Source organism: Phaethon lepturus, unplaced genomic scaffold (assembly GCF_000687285.1).
Source record: "Phaethon lepturus isolate BGI_N335 unplaced genomic scaffold, ASM68728v1 scaffold1521, whole genome shotgun sequence".
In the NCBI taxonomy this organism is placed as follows: Eukaryota; Metazoa; Chordata; class Aves; order Phaethontiformes; family Phaethontidae; genus Phaethon; species Phaethon lepturus.
In genome coordinates, this window is record NW_010515305.1 from 23,807 (window position 1) to 34,621 (window position 10,815).

The window sequence follows — 10,815 nt, forward strand, 5'->3', positions numbered from 1 at the left end:
AGCGCAAATTGATGTACTGGATAAACAGATGGGGGAATATTATTTCCATACTGTACTTTTTTAGTTAGATGTCTGTAAATCATGTAATGATTTTAAATGAACTTCCCCCCCATTTTAGCATTGTATGTTAATGTGTTTATAAAATCAGATAATATCAATATAAAACAGGGTGGAACTTGACTAGGATTAATATCATTTGATGGACGTATTTTGTTTTTAAAATAAATCTGTAGTATTTTCATGAGAACATCCTTTTCCCATAAGGCATAGCAAAACCGAATACAGATTGAATGATAGTGGAAATATTTTAGGTTTTTGCTGAGTCCATAGAACACATCAGTTGATTTTGGCCGTCTTTTCTCAAGTTTTGGAATTACTCAAATGGCAGCTGGATAATGCGTGCTGCGAAGTGGTTCTGAGGTGGACCTCAGATTAATTTTGACAACTACATTATAGTAGTGTGTATAAATGACAATCAGTGAGTTCTAATTCCTCTCTTTGGAGAGCTAAGGTTATGTAGAATTAGTGTATACAGTAGGAAAGATAAAACCGTAGAAAGATATTAACGTAAGATTTTACATAAGTTATGGTATCTTTATGTAGGATGAAGAATGAATATGGCAACTTTTTGTGTCAATATTCCGTTTGGTATTTTGTTTCATTATATTTTAAAACATCTGTGGTCCATTTCTAACTTGTAGTTAACATGAATCATAAAAACTTAATCTTAAGTATTTCAATGTTTTAATTTTGTTAGAATTAATGGAAATTAATCAGACAATTGAGTGTTGTAGCTCATCTCCAGTATCTTCTCTCTGTAAATGCTAGTTATTATATTGTGGTTAATGTGCCGAGTTCTTTTACGCTTTGACTTAATAGCCAAAGAAAAGAATTAATTATCACATTTTAACCAAAAAAGGTATTGAAAGTAAACATTTTCTCTCTTTTCCCCTAAATACTACTGTCTTTGTTTTCTCTTCAAGGATAATATGTGGGCTGGTAATAAATATCTGTTATCCGTCAAGACTTACATTGAGCCTCCAACCACAAAACAAACTGGGGAAAGAGGAATATAGTTATCTTTTTACTACACGACTTTTGATTTCAAAGGTTTGGTTACATTTTCAGATGTGCCAGTTTAATAGGAATATAGAGGAAATGAAAAACAACCACAACAAAAACACTGCATTTTGTATGTGAAAACTCCAGTATGTACAAGGAGGAAAGATGGCCAAATATTTCATACTCAGGATTTTTAATTACTTCCCATAGGCATAAATGTAACCTTTTACACATATAGTCATTTGGTAATAATTCTCATGACCAGTTTTTAAAAAAAAATTCATACACCAAAATATTTTTGATGTAACTAAAGGAAGTACAGTGCAAAAAGGATAAGTTTTGGTTTGGTTTGGGTTTTTTCCCCTGCAAATAACAAAAGGAAGAATGTGTTTGGTAGCTGTTGGTTTGAGATACATAACAGATACCTTGTACATTCCCTCACAAAACGTTTACTTCTCATCTGAATACTCTATCAGTCTTGTGGTGTTTTCTGTATTTTTGAAGCAAGAGAAATACCAATCATTGTTTACACTGTGTACACTTTAGGCCAGCCCTTTGTAGCAAAATACTAAGCTGAAGGTATTTTATACTTTCACTTTACATAAAAAGCTTTGAGATTAAAGAAAAACAATTTTACACTGTGGTTATAAATTTCAAGTTTCTTAAAGCTTTTGTAGACTTGTAACAGAGTCTTTAAATTTTAGTTGGGTTTTGTACATTATTTTGTATATTTTATTTAAAGTACTCTTAACTGATGTATCAATTTAAAACATCAGAATCAATTAGATGTTACATTTAATACAGATGAACATTAGGTAGTATTAACTGTTAATTTTATTATATAGGAAATGAAACATCAAATATATATTTTATCATTATGCTTCACAATCAGTGCTATAAATTTCTTTATGCAAAGAAAAAACTTTCCTAATGTTAATACCATGTTTCCTAGAAGTTAACGATTTTTGTAAACTGAAGTTATGAGCATTCTGCACAACCATTTCATATATAATTTTTTCATGCATACTTACGTATGCAGATAGGAAACTGAAGTAATTTTTAATCTGCAATGAATCCCTATTATAGATGGATGAAAATCTCAATCTGGTTGGCTTCATAGCGTCTCAAGTACATTAACTTGTGTTAGCAGGTGCACATTTTACCGCTGGAATTAGAAACATTTTGCCAGTCTGTTCTGCATACCATTCTGAATCCACTTTTCTGTCTTAAAAGGATCGTAAATTTCAATGTCCTTTATTTGACTCAGTGGGATATAGCTGTTGTAAGTAATAGGGCACAGATGTGCAGTAGTATCTTGTTTAATGGCATTTCACTGTTCATTCCCTTTGCTACCATTAAAAATTTTGCTTTATTGTAATTATCAGTGCAAAGTGTATTTACCATGGTAGAACTCCAGTGTTAGAATAGTTTTTTTTCTTACAATATACTTTCTTTGGTTAGGTTTGTGTATGTGTTGCCGATTACATTAGAAATTGGTGTTAAGTCATTATTTATCACATTCTTTCATGAGAGCAGTAATAAAAGTGTGTAATCTAGGAGAAAAAGTTAATTTGTCAAAGTTAGGTAAGCATGATGTTTAGGTCCTATTTTTCAATTTTATAACTGTTTTATTGCGACAATATTTGTATTTAAGTCTTCATTTTAATGCCTTGTGGTGTTTTTTTATGCATGTCACTGAATTGTCATCCCGCAAGAATTGATGTGCAGCATAGGGTATTAAATCTACATAATGATTTTGAAACAGAAAAATAGTTGATGGTAAAAATGTAAATGTTTTGCAAAAATTCCTTATAAAAAAGTTTTGTAGTAATATTTCACTTGTAAATTTTTCTAAAAAAATGGAAAAGGAAAAAAATGAGAGTAACATTTCCCCACATCTAGAATTTAGAAATTAATTCTGCCAGCAAAGCCTGTAAGGCATTAATTTGACACTTTTACAATGCTGATTTGTATAATTTTTTGGTGGGTTTGGAACTAAAATCATGTACAAGTTGTTGCCTGCAATAACATTTTGCAAGTAACCTATTAAAATTCCCTTGAGTTTAAAAGGTTTCTTCATTTAATTACTTACAATATAAAGCAGCAATAGATTATGTTTGAGTGATAATCTCTTCATCAAGAACAACACTAGAAAGCAAATGCTTCTCAATGGGGAAAGGTTGGCAGCAGCTTCTGGATTTGTGTAATTAAGACCTGTACTTGCTGGTCAGCGCTTCCCAACTGGCAGACTCCCAGGAGGGAATTAAACCAGCAGATTCTAGCTCAGCATGAATTCTGTGGGGTTTGTTCAGCTCTTGCAAATGGAAGTTATGGTTATTCCTGAACATACCAAAGGAAAAACTTTCCTAAGGTAAGGAGTATGAACACACACATACACACCCCCAAATAAATAATGAAAACTAAAAAAAACCCAAAAAACAACAACAACAAAACCAAAAAACAAAACAGAATTCTATTTGAGAAATAAATAATAGAAGTGTCACGATTGTATTGCAGACAGGGAATGAACAGAACAAATAAATGGAAACCTAGAAGTGCTGACTTCAACTTACAGAGAATATATTGAGCTTTTCTTAGTGAAATGTAAACAGGCTCCTGCATTGTGTTGTACTAAAATAACTTTGATGGAATACTAAATTGCTAATTATAATGGTATACTAAGGGTTTTTTTTAATAGTAAAAGAATTTTGATGGTAAGCCTTACAGTACTTCTGCAGTGAACAAGTAGCAGTATTTCACAAAAAAAAAATATGAAGACGACCACTTGCTTGTTCCATCTTCCAAAAGACCACTGAACTTAAAATGGTGGCTTCTAGCCTTGTGCTACAAGACAGAATCATCTTTACTCTTTCCTAATCGAGACCTAAAATCAATTATCTTTATTGTACGTTTGATGAAATACCTGTTTAATTTTAAGTCTCATTAACCTCTATTTGAATGCAATGATTCTAATGTCAGACAAACTTATTAACTGCAGTCGAACTGTGCTGTAATTCAAAGTAACTGCATCAGACCAACTAATATGTCCTTATTGCCCATTTTTTTTAGTATTGTGGCACTGGCATTTTTATTGTGAATTACAAGATATGTGGAGTTTTGAAGCAGTTTCTAGATTATTGATAAGAATAGTCATCCATTCACACAGCCACCATTGTGGTAAAATACCAGAAAAGGTAACAAAATTTAACATAAAGTCATTAAGGATGAATATGCATATTCTGTTTTACACTTTTAGTCCTTTAAATGTGATCATTCTACTCTGAAACAAAGTATAACACCAAACTGAGTAATTTCTTCTCCAACTTTACATCCAGTACCATTGCTATTAATTTACTTACATTTTATATGTATGCCATTAGCTTAATTTTATATACAACTAGGTCGTAAATATTAGTGTTGTTTTCTATATGTAAAATTCATACTGAACTTTTTCCATGACCTTCACTTTCTTATGCTTTCCATGTCCCAGCTTCCTGTTCCTTTTCCCATCCTCAACACTACTTACCCCATTTCCTGATGTCCTGAGACTTGTCAGTGCACAGGGAAATACTGTGGGGACCAACAGCTAGTGTACGCTACCCTTGCTTGCTAGAAAAACTTTTGTAGGGAGAGGACAGCAAGATACCTTTTCCAGCAGAACTGCTTTCACTAAAAATTGCTAGAAGTCGTTACCAGCAGGTAGTTGGTGATGTAATTGGTTGATGTGAGTATGGCTAAAGGCACTTTCTGGTGGTAGGTGCCACATCCCTGGAAACATTCAAGGTAGGTTGGACGGGGCTCTGAGCAACCTGGTCTAGTTGAAGATGTCCCTGCTCATTGCAAGGGGGTTGGACTAGATGACTTCTAAAGGTCCCATCCAACCCAAACCATTCTATGATTAAACCACTATGACTGGGGGATTTGGCTCAATGTGCCCATTCCATAATGCAAGTGATTTACCATTAACAGGAATGTTGAAAGGTCCCTCATTTTGCCATGGAATTGTCTGTCTCTTTTCCAGAAGCATTTGGCATAGAAGATTTATAGCTTGCAAAGGATTTTTAACAGGCTCTGATATTTGGGAACTCTTCAAGTGAAATGTTTCTTCAAATCATTCTGCTAGCATTGCTGAGGTATCTTTCTGTCTGGTTTTATATTAGTTTGTTGGGTGTTTTTTTAGCAAGGATCAAAAATTACCTACTTCTAAATTGCCGGATCAAGGAACATAGGCGTTTCTTTGACTTACGTGAGCAGCAGTGTGTAACGTAAGACTTGGGTTGATTCCAAGCTTTGTCATTTATACTATTACGTATGGAAAATGCCCAGCCTTGAACCATTTAATAATTTCTTATAATAACGTTTTTAGCACAAATTTTTCATTTAAAAAAAACAGACCCAACTACAAAAATTATGTCAACCTTTACAGTTTCCCCTTGGAATAAACCCTTTCTGTTCTAAAATGAAGTGCATTGCAGACCACAAATATTCAGAGGTTTCTTTACCAGCAATACATTTTACAGCATTTCTAGAATTTGTCACTTTCTCGCTTGCATCTGTCCCCTATGTTGTATCCTAGTCTAAGTTTCCATTAAGACCTCTCACTGCATTCTCAGGTGCTGTAGCTTTTTATCTTAATAATCCCCTGCTGCTGCTTCTGCTAAAACCACTATGGAAACACACAGACTGGACAAAAAAAGTACTCTGTCTCAAATACTTACATTGGAAAACTCTTTTAGAAAGTATTTGAGTTGAATGAGGTCTCTGTTCCATCCCCACATATTATGGAGGCATAGTCCAGGGTAGAGTTTAAAAGTTTAAATCTGCAGGGCAAGAGGTGTTTCTGAAAAAGTGTACTGCTGCTCTGAAATAATGTTAATTTTTAAGCTGTTTTAAGTTCAATGCATAGTTTTGTGTTGCTTTTATATACTTTAAAGGAATGTCTTGAGCCAAATTCCAGGAGGAACTCAATCTCAAAGCTGGCTGACCTTTTGGTGTTGACACATTTGTCGAAGTTTTGGAAGACTTTTAAAACAACTAAAAAACAACCATTAAGAGAAGAACCGCTCCATAGACTGAGACACATTCAGATTTTTAAAAAATGTAATTGAATTAATGAGGTTTTGATTTACTTTCACAGGTCAATTTGCCAACTTAAATTACTGCTGATAGGTAAGGTGTGTGTCTGCTACGTGATGTATATACATCTTTCAGAAGCTCCTTGAAAGATTTTTTTGTTTGTCTATCAACAAGTATACAAAAAACTATCCTCTTTCTACCTCCTTTTAGTCAGTTCTACTTCAGCCTTATGTCTCTAAGTACATCCTCTGCTTACAGTTTGAAAAATCTAGGGAACTAATACATAAAATTACACAGGTAGGTGGAACAAAGCCAAGAAAGTGAAAGCCAAACCAAGTGGATTAACATTTTCTAGGCACATATTTTACTTTTCTCCTGTTACAATTTTTATGTAGGCATGCCAGGCTTTCATCACCTTCTTTTGTCAGTTCCTAACAGGAAACTTCCAAAACTAAATGTGGAAGAAGTGTTTATTTAAAGGAAAAAAGGTAGCTAGAGCATAAACAGGATTCTGGTTGGTGTACCTTTTTCCCCTTAAGTCTTAGTTTTTTATTGACAGCCGTCACTGAAGCTTACTGCTGCTTTCAGTTATTTCTGAAGGTGTTTAATACAAGCTGGCAAAGGGAACAGAAGTCAAAATAATTGGAACAGGCAAGAATTGAGAGTGGGATGAGAGGGATGATAAAATACCTAATTAGCAGGAAAAAGGTGACTAAAAAGAGTACATTACAAAACAGGAGACAAAAGAACAGGGACAAACCTGAATGGGATCTAAAAGGATAATAGAGGAGTAAGAAAAGTGGTAGTTCCCTTTTTGAGCTAGAAGGAGAATTGGTAGGTTTGTCCCTTTGCAAATATGCTTTTTTTTTTATGCCTTCGGCTATTGAAACAACACTGGTCATGCAAACAGTGCAGGCAGCTTCTTTCTATCTTGATGAGCAGCAGAAGTCACTGAGTACTCGGGAGACTCACTACTAAAAGTTCTTTAAAAGTGGAAATCCTTGTCAGTGTTTATTTTTCTAAACTGCTGGATTTGCAGGCATGGTGGATTACATTAAAAGTAGAGTCCCCTGGGAGCTGTGCACGGACATAGTAAATGTCAATCATCCTGGATCTGTTACCATCTGTTTACATTAAGACAAGCAATCAATTTTTACAGGCTGTCATAAAACAGAAAAATCTTTATACTTACATAGAAAAAAAATTCAATTTCCCTCAGCTTTTTTCCCCTCCTCTTTTATAGCAGCGTGAAACTACGCAGAACCCAAGTTGGTAGCCTTGATGGAATAAAAATGCTCTGGTTTAAATGGTAAGAGCTTAAGGTATGAAATAGCAATACATTTAAGCTCCTGCTCTTAAATATGGGCAGAACTGATTTCACTGTCTTCCAACATCAACTTATTGAAAAGTTCAGATAATGTAATTCAGATGTATTGTGGTCAATATGGCTTTCACATTAAACACAATCCACACTTCTACATTAATGTTTATAAATTTCACTTCTGTTGAACCAAATTGATGAAACCTCATGTTAAAACTAATACTAAAACCCTTGGGTAACCTGTTTTTTTTTTACATTTTGAGCTTTCAAAACTAGTTTGCCATTGTGGATCACCTAGAAACCACTCTGCTATTTATTATTGCTATTTAGCCAGTAATAATGAGAGATTGCACCTTTGTTTTTCCTTTAGTTATGACTGTTCAATAGCCTCTATCTTCTGTTTGTTTTAGCACAGTAGTCTATTACCACACTGTTAGAATAAAAGTTCTTAGTCTTTTAAGAACTCTAGTCTGTATTAGATTATCTAATTAATTGGCAGTAGCCGACTGATCACCAGTAGTATGCATGTGAAAAGTAAAGAGCTGGAAAGCAATGGAGTATGTAACAAGCCAATATGTAAAGAGGCACTACCTGTGAAAATGCTAAATTTAATCCTGTCTCTATTTGATCTCTTCCATTCTTTCAAGTTCTGCATGTGGCATGCAGGAAAAAATTCATAATCCTTGGTCTTGAGAAGATGTCTAGCAAACACACATGAACACATCCAGTAAAAAAAGTTGACTGAGACAAATATTTATTGCAACTAAGCCCTGCTAGTTGAACAGCAATGATGTATGGAGGAAAACCAGAAGTGAAATTTACTGGGGAAAATGGTAACAGATATCAAATGTGTCACAGGATCAGAGAAGGAATTTTGGGGGTTACCTTTTTGTCATATTGAAGAAATGAAAATTCATGTATCACAATAATCTCTATGAACCCCTTCATTTAAATGACTTCACAGAATGTCTCATGTAATCCCTCATCTGAACTAGCTAGCCATGGCTTCCCATAAAGATTCTACAAACAGAAGTTTATAATAAGGATCAGAAAATGACTTTTTGAAGGTGCCAACCCTTTTCATTTCAGAGAACAAAAGCTTCTATTCGACTACTTCACCGATATCTTAGGGATCGATCCCAATTTCATGTACATCTAGTCAGCTCTCACTTTATGTCCTTCAGGATTATGATTTCAAATTACTGTTGAATTTGTCTGTTAATCATCTGTTAATTTTCATTCTGACTGTCCAACTAAGAGATTCAAATATCCACTCTACATATCTTGTTGAATGTGTCTATTCATTGTGCTACAGCTGCAACATCTAACTACAAAATTTATGTTGAAGCTTTCAACAAAACTCATGCTGAATTGCACTGCTAGAAGACCTTCTGCTTTGCTGAGTATTTGAGATAAGATTTAAAGAAACATGGATTATCAGTAAAGAATAAGACAAATAAAACCTGAGGACAATTTCTGTCAGTCACTGAGGTTACAGAAGTCAGTCAGTCTTTAGGACTTTTATCCCTCATTTAATGGCAGAATTATTTTATTTTCTTTAAGGAATTTTGCGCTTTGTTTCCCCCTCAAGGACATGAGGAAACTATTTGCCTTCAACAGACAGCCAGATAGATGGATAAAGCTTTTTCACCAATGCCCAGTTAAGTTTGTAGGCTGCTCTGGATGTGACCCAAGAGGCAGGTTTGTTTGTCCACAGGGAAGCCTTGAAAAACCTATTTTTTCTGGCACTCTGTGATCCCAGAAAAGAGAAGTAGATCGAGTCTGGCCGTGAGGAGTATGTTGCACAAATCAATGGCTCCAAAGAGCAAGTGTGCTTGAAAGAAAAGAGTTATCTTTCTGTTTGCTTGAGAGAGGTGGAAAGCACTCTAAGAGTTGGTTACATGCTAAATGTCAACCAAATGAAGCATGAAAAGCAAAGGGATGGCACTGGTGAGAGTGCCAAACTCCAAGCCCTAGCAACAGTGCTGAACTCCGGCTGGCCCCTCCAGAGGGGGAAGTAATCCCCTTTTCTAAGAATATGAGGACAAAGGTGCTCACAGAAAAGAGCCTAGGGGAAGAAATGTAACGTCGCTGGTGCTGCGGAAGAATGAGAGAAAAATTCATCAAGGAGCACTAAAGATTCTTGCAAAAAGTGAGAAGGCAACCCAGCTCCAAAGGCCTGTCAGGCAGCAGCCTGGCATGTGGTGGATTGCTGTCGCTAGGCATTACCTTGCTATTTGTGCTCAACTTTCGGGAGAGCTTTACATGCAGCAGAGAAAGGCTTTGCAGAGTTAGAGCTCTGCCAACCTACAGGTACTGGTTTCTAGGGTACGTTGGTAGTAGAGCTCAACTCATAGTCACCATTTTGTTTTTCCTAGACGCAATTTGGTTTTCTTGAAAAAAGCTCCATAGTCACAGATGTCTTCTAGATGCACATGCCAGGAGCATGCATGTATTTTATCAGGGTGTTGTTTTTGCATTAGTCACATGGGGGAAACCAACTTTTTCTGAGATGAGTGGCCGTCTACAGAGGTGCTCTGCAGTTTGGCTGACCGGCAAGTTGGCTGCCCACCATGGGCTGATAGAGGAATGAGCAGCCTGTAAGTAACAACCTGAAGAAACCTCGGAGAGAAACCCATCACACAGCCCTCTGCCTGATGATACTGTCTGTCTTTGCAGCTGACATAATAGTTGTTTTTCTCAAACATCTACAGATTTTTTGCTTTCATTGGGTTGAAGACATATATTCAGCAAATACCTGTATTTTGTTTGCGCTTAATCAGATAAAATTTGGCAGCTCTAGCAGCTGTGAAGTTGGGAAGGCAAATACTAGTGACCTGTTTCTTCTCCCTTCTGCGAAAAGCAAACCAAAGCAGCAGTTTTAAATTGCAATAGGAAATATTTATTATGCAGTGAGTGCAACTTCAGAAAGCAACTGTCCTCACACCACTGTCTAAGAGGCAGTTAGTTACTTTTTGCATGACTTTAAGCTTAACTTAAGAGCTGCCCAAATAACTTCACGATAGCCACGATGCTTCCTTCCGAGCCCATGTTCCGGGGGACATGGTGGCATTGGGCCCCGAGTGGGAACTGGACTTTTGTGCTGTTTTATTTCTAACAGCTTCCATCTCACGGGCTCTCATGGCATCCCCGGGGCGTGCTGGGGAGCGCGTTTGGGCAGGCAGCAAGCAGTTAATTTATGGCAGTTTTGTCAACATTTGCGAGGGTGGATGCTGAGACAGAGACCCGTATTTCATACACTCCCGGAGGCGGCGGCAGCGGCGGCGGGGAGAGGGGTGATGTATCAGTATCGCTCTACAGGGACCCGATGCTGTCAGTGATGGCGAATTCCTTCG